Source organism: Sturnus vulgaris, chromosome 5 (genome assembly GCF_052056855.1).
Source record: "Sturnus vulgaris isolate bStuVul1 chromosome 5, bStuVul1.hap1, whole genome shotgun sequence".
Taxonomy (NCBI): domain Eukaryota; kingdom Metazoa; phylum Chordata; class Aves; order Passeriformes; family Sturnidae; genus Sturnus; species Sturnus vulgaris.
This window is the reverse complement of record NC_142247.1, coordinates 54,019,540-54,035,072: the sequence shown is the minus strand read 5'-3', so window position 1 is coordinate 54,035,072 and position 15,533 is coordinate 54,019,540.

Below are 15,533 nucleotides of genomic sequence, written 5' to 3'. Positions count from 1 at the left end.
TGAGCCTTTCTGTCACTCCCCTCACAAACCAGACTTGATTCAGGAAATTTTAATTAATTAAATTAATTTAAATAATTAATTTAATTAATTTAATTAATTGTTGTCAACTAATAATGCTGGAGTAACAGAAAAAAGGTTTTTCCATCTCCTCTGTCAAAAGTCTCTATCCAAATTTTCTAAAATATTTTTGGGTGTATATTTTTTCCTCTATTCCTTTCTTCATGGATAACTGTGTAGTTATACTCTCTTTTTGTCACCATGCTTTAGATTCTGCTAATCTTTCGGAAAATAATTTAACCTGAATTAAAATTTTGTGACAGGCAAAAAGACATAGCTCATGATTTCATTCCTTCTTTTTTTCCACAACCCTCAGACACTCAGTAGATCAGAACACATCCCCCTTTCTTACCATGCAAAAAAAGTCCTCTTTGGAGTTTTTTTTTCTGGCATCATTCTTTTAAATACTGCTGTCTGGCATATCAGTGGGTCACATGAATGTAGCAGGCGCAACTAAGTTAAGAAATATATTAAATATTTGTAATCCTGTACTAAAATTTGTTCCTGTTTTTTTCGTGATTTTTTGCTTTAGAATTCATACATCTGAAATCTTAAGTTGATTTGATTCACTGTTTTCTCTATTGTGTTTTCTCTGTGATTATTAGTAACCACCCACACAATCCAGGCCATAGATTATATATGTGTATGTGCTACATGATGGCTGCTAATGAAAGGTTCTCCTGAAGGTTCTCACTGCATTTTATGGTCACCAGGACCATTCCTTCCTCGCTTCTCTTACTGGTATCCAGCTCCACACAGCAGTCTTTCTTCTTTTTTTTTCCCGAAAGCTATTCTGGAGAAGAACATTTTTCTGCAGGTGTTTCTACTTTCTTCTTTGAAGTATTATTTGATTTGGTTTGTGTGGATGAAGTGTTTTCCAAGAAACTGGTACTCTTTCTCTGAATTTTGAATGAGAACATTAATATCTACTTAGCAGGGTTTAAAACACAATAGCATTGAAACTTAATGTTCCATAATCCAGTCTGAAAAGAAAAAAAAAAGATTTAAATGTTTCATCATAGAATTTGGTTAAAATGTAGAAAGTCTCATAAGCTTGTGTCTGCACATTTCCATATATTTAAAGCATGAAAAGATTTTTTTTTTCCCACAGAGTACTTGTCTGTTATTTTAGCGTATCATTCAAATACCCTCATGACTATGTGTAGATCTTATCATGTGAATAAATTAATTATTTTATACCAGGAAAAAAGAGCATATAAGCAAGAGATCTACAGTAGCATATAAAACAAGATAAATTTAAGTCAATGCAAATATCAGAAAATAATAGGTTTTAAACCTAAAAGAATTTGAAATACACAAATAAATGTAAAAGTGCCATCATGTGTATTGCTAATGCTTTCTATATATTAACTAATATATTCACATGTCTGTCAGCTCCTAAATTACTTTAAGAAATTGATGGGATAATCTTGGAGTGCAGGCTGTGATTAATAAATTGGGATAATCCAGGTTATATTAGGACAAGGTTTCTTGAAATCACTCATCAAGAACATTAATTTGCAAAGTAAGTTTTTTCAAAAGTATCATCAAATAAATGGAGAGCCTTGAAATTTGTGGAATATTAGTCTTTGACATAAATTTGACTAGAGAATTCAAGACAATAATTCCTTTAATATTAAAAAATTACAGTATGTGTCGATTAAATTATAATGTTTTTCATTATACAATTTTTCATTTTCTTCAGCTCCTCAATAAATTTAAGTAGATTAGGAAATCAATACATAATAAAAACCTCTGTAAAGGTCATTTAATGAATCTAAGAAGCTGCATCTATGCTAACATATCATTGTATAACAGCTCCAAATCCTCAGTCAAAAACCAGAATAAGAGAATTGTGGAAATAAATCCTAGCAAAATTATTTTACAGTACATTATTCTTAAGGAAACCGCCTATAAACCTAAAAGAATTGTTCTTTTTGGCTGGTGTCTGGTGAGTGAAAATAAGTTATTTTTAAAAGTTAGCTTAAGCTTGAATAAAAAATGGTAATTTAAAACTGGCCCTTTGATGTTTTAATATCAATCCATTGGGAGGAAAAATACTATTGCGATTCAAAAAGCTGATGACAGGAGATATTTTATTATTTGTTCTGAAAATGGACGCAGTTACTGACAGGTATTGAATCGTAGCGAGCTCTTCAAAATTGCAAACTCAAAATATTTCTGAAATAGTCTCTATTATTTCAGAGAGAATTAAAATATTTTGTTTTACATTTTTAACAAATAAATGTAATTGAGTTTTTGAGGATGTCCTCTATAAAGTTCTTCAAGGTGTCCGTAGAAAAAAATTAGCTTTAAAAAAGAATTTATATGTGCTAGGGTAATACCTACAGATTTATTGAACTTTTAGTGCATTTAATATTTTTTAAAATAAATTATCTTTGTGTGAGTAAGGAAATAATGAAACATTTACTGAAATAGTTCTTGTGGAATAAACTTTCAGAATCACTTGATATCTGAATTTTTGCTCCTTCTTATGGTTTTTATTCCATAATTCTGTTGCTTTACTGAAAAGATGTGGAAAACAGAGATGATTTTTTTTCCTTTTCTTATAAAATTTCTTTATTTTAGGGGATTTTTACCTCCTTCTGAATGAGAGTTCTGAAAGAAACTATCAAATCAATGAAGACTGCTCACAAACAGAAGTTATCTGTCTACTGGTCAAAGGTCAAAGAAGAAAATGGGCCCTGTGCATGGGTAAAGATTCCCAGAGATCAAAGATATCTCATAAGAGTATGACTCTTAAGCATCTGGCACATTGATTTTCCTACAATGCTTATGTTAGATCCTAAATTACTTGTGAAGTTAAATCTAATTTTTAACTCTCTGGAGTTAAATTCACATAGCCCACACTAAATGAGCTACTTGAAGTGATACATAGAAAAGACACAAAGCAATGAGGAGACACCGAAAGATCTTTTCTGGAATATTTTAGTGTTATTTAAAATTATATTAATGTTATTAATGCCTAAAAATAGAGGTTGCTTTTCCATTTGCAGAACACACAAACTGTAGAAAGCTGTGAGTATAACAGGGAACAGGGTTATAATTAATCAAGATTATAAATAAAATAAATGTTTGGACAAAAAGCGTTTTGTTTGGTAAGAGCAAACAAAAATTTCTCCTAATGTTGTAGGAATAATCTACAGATAGAAGATACAGAATGACAAGCAAGTGTATAGTGTATGGGAAAAAAAAACACCTATAAAGGATAGACTGTGAGCTTGTCATGATCCGCTGTTAATACAGATGGGAGTTGTGATGGTTTGTTTTGATCTCAAAGGTGCAAAAGACAACAACAAGGGAAAAGTCAGTTTGCTGAAAGCAGAAATGCACTTTTATTGAGTGCCAACAACTCAGTTTTGCGATAGAGGGAGAGTTAAAGGAAATAAAGTAAAGAAAGAGAGGGAGAAAGAGGGAGATAGGAAATAGCTACCAACAGATGAGGTCGATGTCCTCGTGGTCTGGCCCAATAGACTCCGGTGTCCTCGTGTCCCAGCCAATAGACACGTCTTCTGTGGGAAGATCTCAAAGGCTTCCCCAGAGGGTCGCTTTCCTATAGTCCTTTTCCAAAGCGAGTGGCATCTGGCCAAGAGGTGGGGAGATTTATGGGCCATCGTGAGTGCTCGAGACAGAACATGCAGTGGTGCAGCTGCTGTAGGTGCAGTACCTGTTCAAAGGCATTGTACCGTAGCAGCACGGCAAGCACAGCGCACCAGCAAACAGTCACTTGGCCAGCATCCAGCTCGATCAGGCCAGAACTCCTGTCCAGAAGTGGGTGGGGGTCCTTGGGATAGTCTCTATCCTCATGATGGTCATGAGGCATATGAGGGAACTCCGGACCGACTCTTACAGAGCTGCACAAGAGTCAATAACAGCCTTGAGAAAGGCAGACACAGACCATCCCAAGACATAGAAACAGTGATGTCTGTAAGGTATCTGCAGTCATTCCTCTTTGCTGCTTGGGTAGTAAAGGCATCCAGTGTCCAGCTTTTGTGCATGATAGCTCACAGCATTTGATGCAACTGAAGAAAGTTCACAGAAAGTAGAAATAGTGATAACATGAGCCATGAGAAAATGTTGACATAATTCAGTTTGCTTATACTTGAGAAGAAACATCCCAGGGCTGATCTTACGATTACCTACAAATTTGAAAAATGTAATTTTGTGGTATAAGCAGAAAAAACAGAAGAGCTACAGGCAAGGAAGGCAATTAAAGCCATAGAGATCTACACTTAACTTTAGAAAGCAAAAAATAAGTAGCTCTTAAAAGACACACTGCTTTGGGGGGGTGGAAAAAAGGAAATTTCCTTCATAGTAAAGTTTCAGGAACAGATTGGGCAAATGAGATTTATCCTATTGTTCCTGGGTTTGTAATTGTGAATGCACCACTGGGCCTCCTGGTGCCTCTTCCAGGTCTGCAAACTTTGCTTCTTCATGTTTTGTAGGTGTCTCTAAAAGGAAATTTTATTCTGCTGTGACTACACCATACCAAGCTCTGGTTAAAAAAACATGAGACAGATTTGTATTTGAAATAAATTAAAACACTTTCCCAGAAGCAACCAAAACTGAACTACTCTCTGATGAAGTAGTATCTCACATAAACAGAACTGATGTAAAGGTGGATGTTGTGTTGGTTTGAAAGTAAAACCAGTGCGAGACTCCAAGTCAGTAATACAATTTAATAGGAGAAAAGAGAAAAAATAAAATACATGCAATAATATAAAAGAAACAACCACCAACACAGTCAGAAATACAACCTGACACCCTGTCAGTCAGGGTGTTGGTAGCAGCCCGTATAAATGGTGGCTGCAGTCCTCCTGGATGACAGATGTGGTTCTGTTGAAGCAGTGCTCCTGTAGAAGGTGCAGTTTTCCTCCGAAGATCCAGCAATGATGTGGAAAAAGGTCCGACTTTCCTCTGGGATCCAGTAGAAAGGTCTGCCCTCGGGTCCCAAACCCCAGTTTTTTATCTAGGTAGGAAAGGCTTGGCTCCTGCCCCTGGTTGGGGCATCTCCCAATGGGGTGATGTAATCTTATCAGTCACACGATAGGACTTAATGGCCCATTAACAGAATATATCTTCTGGAGAAAGGGTGGGTTGTGAATAGATAACGATGATCATCCCCCCATCTTATCAGATGGCACATCAGCAGAGGATATCTCCCACAGAGATAAGGATCACCACCCCTCCCACATTTTAACAGATGGTGATAGAATACACATTTTTGCATTGTACCCCAGGACATAATCCACCCCTTATTCTATTACCATCTACATCACACCCAAACCAATACCCTCTTACAGCTATATAATACAAAATGAAACCTTACATACAGTTCTCACTAAAAATTAGGTCTCTTTGCGGTACACAACGGGTTTCCCCATCTTTCTGCATTACCCACCAGGTGCAACCAGGTCCTTGAGCAAAAACAATCCCACGGATTGGTTTGCCTTTGCCTGTGGTGGGATTAATCCAAACAGTCTTTCCTAAAATACCTTTCATGTGTACCACTGGGACCTTGTCCCCATCCACTGTGTGCAGGGGTTCAGAGTGGGCAGGACCGGCTCGATTGATGGACCCTCGGGTGTTAACCATCCAGGTGGCTTTGGCCAAGTTCATTTCCCAATTTCTGAAGGTTCCACCACCAAGTGCTTTCAAAGTAGTCTTAAGGAGTCCATTACACCGTTCAACTTTCCCGGCAGCTGGCGCATGGTAAGGAATATGATATATCCATTCAATGCCATGTTCTTTGGCCCACGTGTTGATAAGGCCGTTCTTGAAATGGGTTCCGTTGTCTGATTCAATTCTCTCAGGGGTACCATGCCTCCAAAGGACTTGTTTTTCTAGGCCCAAGATGGTGTTCCGGGCAGTGGCATGAGGCACAGGGTAGGTCTCTAACCATCCTGTAGTTGCTTCCACCATGGTCAGTACGTAGCGTTTGCCCTGGCGGGTTTGGGGAAGGGTGATGTAGTCAATTTGCCAGGCTTCCCCATACCTGTACTTCGACCATCGTCCACCGTACCACAGAGGCTTCACCCGCTTGGCCTGTTTGATTGCGGCACAGGTCTCGCAGTCGTGGATGACCTGTGAGATGCTGTCCATGGTAAGGTCCACCCCTCGGTCACGGGCCCATCGGTACGTCGCATCTCTCCCCTGATGACCAGAGGCATCATGGGCCCAACGAGCTAGGAATGATTCTCCCTTGTGCTGCCAGTCTAGATCCACCTGTGATACTTTCACTTTGGCAGCTCGGTCCACCTGCTCGTTGTTGTGATGTTCTTCATTAGCCCGGCTTTTGGGTACATGTGCATCCACGTGTCGAACCTTTATGGTCAGTTTCTCTATTCGGGCAGCAATGTCCTGCCAAATCTCAGCTGCCCATATGGGTTTCCCTCTGCGTTGCCAGTTGGCCTTTTTCCAGCGATCCAGCCAACCCCACAGAGCATTAGCTACCATCCATGAGTCAGTGTAGAGATAGAGCCTTGGCCACTTCTCTCGTTCAGCAATATCCAAAGCCAACTGGATAGCTTTTAGCTCTGCGACCTGACTCGATCCACCTTGTCCCTCGGTAGCTTGTGCAACTTGTCGTGTGGGGCTCCATACTGCAGCTTTCCATTTCCGGTTAGTGCCTACAATTCGGCAGGAACCATCAGTGAAGAGGGCATATCGTCTTTCAGTCTCTGGTAGCTCATTATATGGTGGGGCTTCCTCAGCACGTGCCACTTGCTCCTCTTCTTCTTCAGAAGACAATCCAAAAGTCTCACCTTCAGGCCAGTTTGTAATTATTTCCAGAATCCCAGGGCGATTTCGATTCCCAATACGGGCGCGCTGAGTGATGAGGGCAATCCACTTGCTCCATGTGGTGTCAGTGGCGTGATGTGTGGAAGGCACCTTTCCCTTGAACATCCAGCCCAGCACTGGTAGTCGGGGTGCCAGGAGGAGTTGTGTTTCTGTGCCAATCACCTCTGAGGCAGCTTGAACTCCTTCATAGGCGGCCAAGATCTCCTTCTCTGTGGGAGTGTAGTTGGCTTCAGATCCTTTGTAGCTTCTGCTCCAGAATCCCAGTGGTCGACCCCGAGTCTCACCAGGCACCTTCTGCCACAGGCTCCAAGACAAACCATGGTTCCCGGCTGCAGAGTAGAGCACGTTCTTCACATCTGGTCCCGTCCTGACTGGGCCAAGGGCTACTGCATGAGCAATCTCTTGCTTGATCTGGGCGAAGGCTTGCTGCTGCTCAGGGCCCCAGTGGAAATCGTTCTTCTTGCGGGTAACCAGGTAGAGAGGGCTCACAATCTGACTGTACTCAGGAATGTGCATTCTCCAAAAGCCTATGGCACCTAGGAAGGCTTGTGTTTCCTTCTTGTTGGTAGGTGGAGACATAGCAGTGATCTTATTAATTACCTCTGTTGGGATCTGACGACGTCCATCTTGCCACTTGACTCCTAGAAACTGAATTTCCTGAGCTGGTCCCTTAACTTTACTTCGCTTAATGGCAAAACCAGCTTTCAGCAGAATCTGGATAATCTTCTCTCCTTTCTCGAAGACTTCCCCTGCTGTGCTGCCCCATACAATGATGTCATCGATATACTGTAGATGTTCGGGGGCCTCACCCTTCTCCAGTGCAGCCTGGATCAGCCCATGACAGATGGTGGGGCTGTGTTTCCACCCCTGGGGCAGTCGGTTCCACGTGTATTGCACACCCCTCCAGGTGAAAGCAAACTGAGGCCTGCATTCTGCTGCCAGAGGAATGGAGAAAAATGCATTGGCGATATCGATAGTGGCGTACCACTTTGCTGCCTTGGACTCCAGCTCGTACTGGAGTTCCAGCATGTCTGGCACAGCAGTGCTCAGCGGTGGAGTCACCTCATTCAATGCACGATAGTCTACGGTCAATCTCCATTCTCCTTCAGATTTACGCACAGGCCAGATGGGGCTGTTGAAGGGTGAGTGGGTTTTGCTGACCACCCCTTGGCTCTCCAGTTTACGGATCATTTCATGGATGGGAATCACTGAGTCTCTGTCAGTACGGTATTGCCGGCGGTGTACTGTTGTTCTGGCGATTGGTACCTGTTGCTCTTCAACTCTCAGTAGTCCCACAGCAGAGGGGTCATCTTCAAGACCAGGCAAGGTGCTCAGTTTTCTAATGCCGTCTGTCTCTACAGCAGCTATCCCGAAAGCCCAGCGATATCCTTTTGGGTCTTTGAAGTATCCATTTCTAAGATAGTCTATGCCAAGGATGAATGGGGCCTCTGGGCCAGTCACGATGGGGTGTTTCTGCCACCTGTTCCCAGTTAAACTCACTTCGGCCTCCACTACAGTCAGCTGCTGGGATCCCAGAAATAGAGATGGATTCTTCTCCTACATACTTTGATGGCATCAGAGTACACTGGGCGCCGGTGTCAACCAAAGCCTTATGTTTTTGTGGGTCGGATGTGCCAGGCCATCGGATCCACACAGTCCAATAGATCCGATTATCCCTCTCCTCTACCTGGCTAGAGGCAGGGCTCCTCTATTCCTGATCCTGGTACACGTTGCTCTCTCCCTGTAAATAGGTTCTTGAGGTTCCTTCAAGAGGATCAGTCATATCATCATTCTGATACTGTCTGGAGTTCTGTACACGAGAGACTGGAGCAGCATTGACTCTAGATGAACTTCTTGGGGTAGGTGTCCCTCTTTTCAGCTCACGTACCCGGGCTGCTAAGGAGGAGGTGGGTTTTCCATCCCACTTCCTCATGTCTTCTCCATGCTCCTGAAGGAAAAACCAGAGGTTACCTCGTGGAGTGTGTCCTCTCTCCCTGCCTGAGGAATGCCGGCTCCTAATGGCAGAAACTCTTGTTGGTTCAGGAGAGATCTGGTAGTTGTTTTCCTTAAGTTCTTTTTTTAGTTTCTGATGGCCCTCTTCAATCAGGCTTCGGACTTGCTCCACCAGCCGTGTTTCCACGGATGAGACATGGGTACGAAATGGGGCTGTGACAGTGTCCTCATAAATTCTTAGTTTATTGGCCAAGACGCCTACCATGTCCTCGCCTTCCCTCCACTGCAGCGTTGCCAGGTAATGGGAATACATCTCTGGTCCAAGCCGTGCGAATCTCAACCACATCTGTGACGTGCACCGGACACAGTCTGGGCTCTTAGGAAATCTCTCATCTTCTGAGAAAATGATCTCCAGCACGGCCAATTCCCTCAGGCATCGGATACCTTGTTCTATTGTGCTCCATTTTCCTTGGTGCACCTGAAGATCTTCTTTACAAAGGTATCTGTCCTTCACACTTGTCAGCAGTCGCTGCCAGAGGCTGAGAGTTTCTTGGGTTCTCCCAATCCCCTGGTCAATGACCACATCCCGGGACAGAGATCCCAGTTGCCTGGCCTCACATCCATCCAGAATGGTGTCATTGGCTGCAGCGTCCCAGATGCGGAGCAGCCAGGTCAAGATGGACTCATTTGTCTGGCGGGTGAATTCCCTCCGCAGGTCACGCAGCTCACCCAGGGATAGAGAGCGAGTGATGATTTCTGGCTCTGTCACTTCTGCTGGGTGCAAAGGTCCTGCCACGTCCTCGTCAGTCACTATGCGAACTGATTTGCTCTTTGATTTCTTCTTCTGAACGGGCGCAACTGCTACTGGTCTAGGCTGTTCTGGCTCAGTGATGGTTTGTGTGGAGATGCTGATGGTGCTTCTGTCTTTTTTCTCCTCTGTGGCAGACTGCATAGACACGGACACTGTTGCTTTGCTTTTGGCTTTTTCCTCCTCTGTGGCAGTCTGCGTAGACACAGACACTGTTGCTTTGCTTTTGGCTTTTTCTTCCTTTGTGGCAGTCTGCATAGACACGGGCACTGTTGCTTTTTGTTTGGTTCTTCTCCTCTTTGTGACATTCTGTGCAGTCGTGGACGAAGTTGATTTGTTTCTTTTTCCTCTTCCTCAAGAATACGCATCAATACGCCATGTAGTGTTCTGTTTCTAAGCATGTTGTAGGCTGTAAAGGCTGTGCAGAGGAGACAAAGCAGAACTAACAACAATATTATGCTGTCCTTAGCATCCAGCGGGAACTCAACATTTCCAAAAACTACTGTATCAGGCTGGAAAGATTGGAAAAAATCATCCTTTACCCCTCCCCCCAAGGGCTGGGTGTGATTGTTAAAACCCCGGATGTAGCAACCTAGACTAGGACAAGCAAACAAAGTCGAGTATATATTCCGGATTATGTTCATTGCCTCAGAGGTTATCATGCAGTAGACATAATAGGCCAGTAAAGCAATTTTTATACCATATCCTGGTCTACACAGGAGCATTACAGCTGGCAAATAGTTCCCCATGTGTGGAAAAATATAGAGAGCAAGATATAAAACCCATGTAAGCATGTTGAGAATCATGGTGAAAACAAAATTGTAATACTGACTTTCCTCAGTACCCTTCGTGCCCCACGTTGGGCGCCAATTAATGTGTTGGTTTGAAAGTAAAACCAGTGCGAGACTCCAATTTAATAGGAGAAAAGAGAAAAAAATAAAATACATGCAATAATATAAAAGAAACAACCACCAACACAGTCAGAAATACAACCTGACACCCTGTCAGTCAGGGTGTTGGTAGCAGTCCCTATAAATGGTGGCTGCAGTCCTCCTGGATGACAGATGTGGTTCTGTTGAAGCAGCGCTCCTGTAGAAGGTGCAGTTTTCCTCCGAAGATCCAGCAATGATGTGGAAAAGGTCCGACTTTCCTCTGGGATCCAGTAGAAAGGTCTGCCCTCGGGTCCCAAACCCCAGTTTTTTATCTAGGTAGGAAAGGCTTGGCTCCTGCCCCTGGTTGGGGCATCTCCCAATGGGGTGATGTAATCTTATCAGTCACACAATAGGACTTAATGGCCCATTAACAGAATATATCTTCTGGAGGAGGGATGGGTTGTGAATAGATAACGATGATCATCCCCCCATCTTATCAGATGGCACATCAGCAGAGGATATCTCCCACAGAGATAAGGATCACCACCCCTCCCACATTTTAACAGATGGTGATAGAATACACATTTTTGCATTGTACCCCAGGACAGATGTGCTGAGTATTTTTGAAGTTTTGGTCTAATGAAAATCTGGTTAAATCTCATTCTACTGTTAAATTTTTCTGTTTCTTGTCTGAAGTGAAAGAAATTTTTATCCTTGACAAAGAATACTTTTAATATTATTACATTTGAAATATCTATAGATGATTACACTGCCTAAGCAGACAAACCTTTATTTCCTCCCCCCTTTCCAGAAAAATTAAGGAAAATTAGTACATATTTACTGCTTTCTCTTCTGCCCATGTCTATTTATATTTGCACATTACTTTAAGATTTAATCACTACCTGAAAAAATTTGAGTTTAGGAATCTACGAATTCAGATGATCAGCAATGAAATACACGTTCTCAAATCCAGAGAACTTCACATATAAGAAAAGGTTGTTGTTAACCAGTAAGCTGCCATTTTCAGTTAATCATCCAATAGATGCCATGTATATAACATTATATAACATTATTATTATTATATTGCAATAGCTATATATAATTATATTATCTTTAATTCTTAGGCTGTGGAGAATCTTGCACTACAATAGAAAACATTATGTTCTGAATTGCATTCACAAGCAAATTCTAAGGATACAAAATGAGAGAAGATGATTTTTTTTACTACAGAAGTCTACAGTGTACAGCATACCCAACTGCAGGCTTACTACAAATCTCCTCTTATAGTCTTCAGAGAGAGATGGACACTTTCACAGTGTGACTTCAGGTAAATAAGTTGAATTACTCTTGAAGAATATATTTCACTCCATGATCTTCCAGAAGAAAGGTAGTTGGAGAGATTTAGATGCTCAGTTTTTAACAATGTAAGGTATAGTGAGATGAATCTCTATGTCTTGTCTACATCCTAAAAAACATTTTGATCTATGCTAGTGGCTTTGCAATGAATTTAAAAAGAAAAATCTAGACTTGTATAGAATAGGTCAGACTTTAGATTAGGTCAGTGCTTCCCTATAAAGCTGATTCTGAAAATGTTGCATAATTCCTGCTATAATTATGACATACATGCATAGAAAAAAATATTCTTCCCATCTGTCAATTTTAAACATACTTTCTTGGTAATTTTGTGTGTACTACTTACAGCCATTTTAATAAAGGTTTTCATCCTCATCTAATCTGAAGAATGTTTTGGTTTAATAGTTACTCTGCTCACTGATACAGCAGCAATGCAGTTTCTGTACTGATAAAAATTTACTGGAATTCAAAAGCTGAAATCTTTAAAGTAATTTAGTCTAGAATAGGTGTGTGGATGAGGGAAAAAACCAAACAAATTTTATTCTTATTAAGGAATAAGAAGCAGGAAAGGATAGAGAATAAAGCTGAAAATGTGTTTCAGAGAGGATCTCATGCATTCTTCTCCCTGAGATCACCAATCTTTTTTGCATGATGGTCTTAACATAGTGCCTTCCAATGTCCCTGTTACAGAGTTCTTTTCAAGACTTAGCTATTTGCTTAAGTGATTAAATGGTAGCTTAAGCAGTTTTGAAATCCAGCTGTGGAGTTTTAAATAATTATGGAAAAATTCTTATTAATAAGAAGAAGGAAAAATAAGTAAAAAAAGTGAGTCTAAAATTTTCTTTGCTCTTTCATTCATACTCAGTCCAAGAATCCACTCTGTGGGCAACCTATCTACAGTATGCATGATATGTGATAAAAATCTCTATCATGCATGGAAGGAAAAGTATGCTGCAATTTTTCCTGCTTTCCTTCGCGCATCTATATAATCCGAAAATGTGTTAACAGTATGGGGCTTCAAGCTAATCTTAAGAAAAAAAATAAGTAATGTGCAATGCTATAATTAGTAGAAAAATTAAGCATTTGTATTGTTGTAGATGAAACCGGAATTTTTTTCATCATGTGTATGTCTTTTCTAAATAGGAAAATATGATTTTTACCCTAAACGGAAACTGGGGACAAAGTTTGAATATAGTGGAAGAATTTTTGTCTTTTATTTTAAATCCTAACACTGCCAAGAAACCACAACACTGAGGTGCATTCAAATATCTTGCTGCTTTTTAAGCAAGACAATTAAGCTTAATTTAGGAAAATGTCCACTCCCTACACCCTGAGACACTTTTGGATAAATTGGATCTGAAAATCCTCCCAGTTCTAACTACCTTATTTTAAGTATTTCACAGTCACTGATTTTTTTTTGTTTTAAACTCTAAAATCCAAATGAACACAAGGGACATCATAGGAGAACAGATTCTCCTTACTAAGTAGTGCTGTTTAAAATATGTTCATTTTTCTTCAGAATGAATCATATTCAGAAAGGTCTGGCCTCCTGCTGTCTTTTTTTAATTTCTCAGGGGATCTTTATACATAGGAGTGATAAAGAAGGAAGAAGGTTTTATATTCAGAAAATAAGAAATTATTTTATCTTCTTCTGTGGAATAAGCAGAAAATCTAAGCCAGCTGTGGTGCAGGACTTACTTTCCATTTCAGATTTACAATGAAACTTGAGAAGAAATGCTATATTTCTTAAAAGCAATGAGTGGGAATATCTTTTGATATTCATATACCCTTTTACTTATCAGGAAAATATCCCGAGAATCATTTTAATGTTTCTCCTTTAATGAAATGCAGAAGGGATATATTTTAGCTCTATTTTTTCTGCTCTCTCTATATATTTAAATAACGAACATCAGATTATTTAACACAAGGATATAAAATATTAGTTGCTTCATTTAAGAAGCTACTAGTAGCTGAAAGGAGACTTTTGTATCAACCAAAAATGTAGTCCTTTCTTTTCATCTTCCCAAAGAGTAATTTTCTTTTCTGAAGATAGCCTTTTGTGTTGCAGGATGTCCTAAGAACATTATCTGAACATTATCAGTTTTATCATGCTATTATGCTTTCCTACTCTTATTTTTTTACGCTTTTGATAGTCTTACATGGTCTGATTTTTCACCTTCTTTGTGACTGTTTTTGAGATTATTATTTAGATATTATTATTTCTTGATCTGCTTCATAAAAAAAAAGTTTCATTTTTTGTCATATCACTTTCTATTTCCTTGGAATTTTAGTATCTGTATGGTACATATGGACCCAACCATGGACAGTAAGTAATAAACAAAATTCACATGTCCACTGGCCTTTTTCAGTAAGTAAAACACTTTCTCTCTCTTCAAATGATGTGGTTTGGATTGTTTCTAGGCAAGTCACAATAACTGATATTATTTCCAAATATCTACTCTTTTGCTTGTCTGGATTTTTTACATCATGAGCATATTTCATGACATTATTCTGTTTCTAGTTACTTGTTTCAGTAGTTCTGAAACTGATGTCTCAAGCTTTCACTTAAATTTTAATGATCACTTTAATATATTTTAGGATCTCTTTACATTGAATATGGTCTGTACTATTTAAAACAGTCATCAGTACCTATCTCTTTGTCTTTTCGATGTAATTTATGATCAGTTAGGCCACTGACTTTCAGAATAAAGGCTAGGATGGTAAGTTTAGTTGTAGTTCATACTTTTTGCTATAGGTATAATTTGAAAAAAGATATGTTATATGGTTACATGGTTAATTCATATGAATTAGAGGAAAATATCAGTCAAAAATAAAACCTGCCTCATACTAGAATTCCTGTGAGATTTCTAAGACAGGAAATGAATCATTATTCTTTGGAGTTAGTGTATTGGAATGCAGACTCTTTAATATTCTCTTTATTGATTTAGCAGCAGTAAAAAGTCGACTTGGATTACATTTTTTAATTGCAACTGAATCATAACATGCGAAACACACACACATATAAATCCACAAATGCAAAATTGGATAGATAGCACATGACAAGTCATCTGGAAAGAGATACTTGTATTTAAGAAAATGCAATGCACTTTTGCTTGATAAATCTTAATCCTGAAGACTGGAAAAAATGAGTGAAGAGGAGAGTAAAACTTTGGAAAATGGCAATTTACAAGAAAAAGAAATGCATCAGTCATAAACTAAAGATTGATATTGAAAACACATTTATAATCTGAATGTGGATCTAATAATAATCCACGAGGTATTGCATTTTATATAGCCTTGCTGCAAAATTAACTGAAAAAAATATATGAAATAGCCATTATTTTAATATAAAGTCGAAAACTAAACCAAATCAAAAGAAAAGAAAAACTACATCAAAGAATAGACAAAGTTACATAAGAAAGGGAATAACAGAGACATTAAAGGCTATGTAGACTTCTTTATATCCTGGGAAATGAAATCACTAGAGGTTTAATTACCCATCTGTCTCATCCTTCTCTCTTAAGTACGTCTGAGAAACCAAACATTACTGTATCCAAGGACCATATAAACCTCTATTATAGTCCATCAGTGCTTTCAAAAAAAGTCTTAACAAAAGAAAAATATGCTAGGAAGACCTTCCTGGTACTGTTTTGTGTAAATCTGAGAGC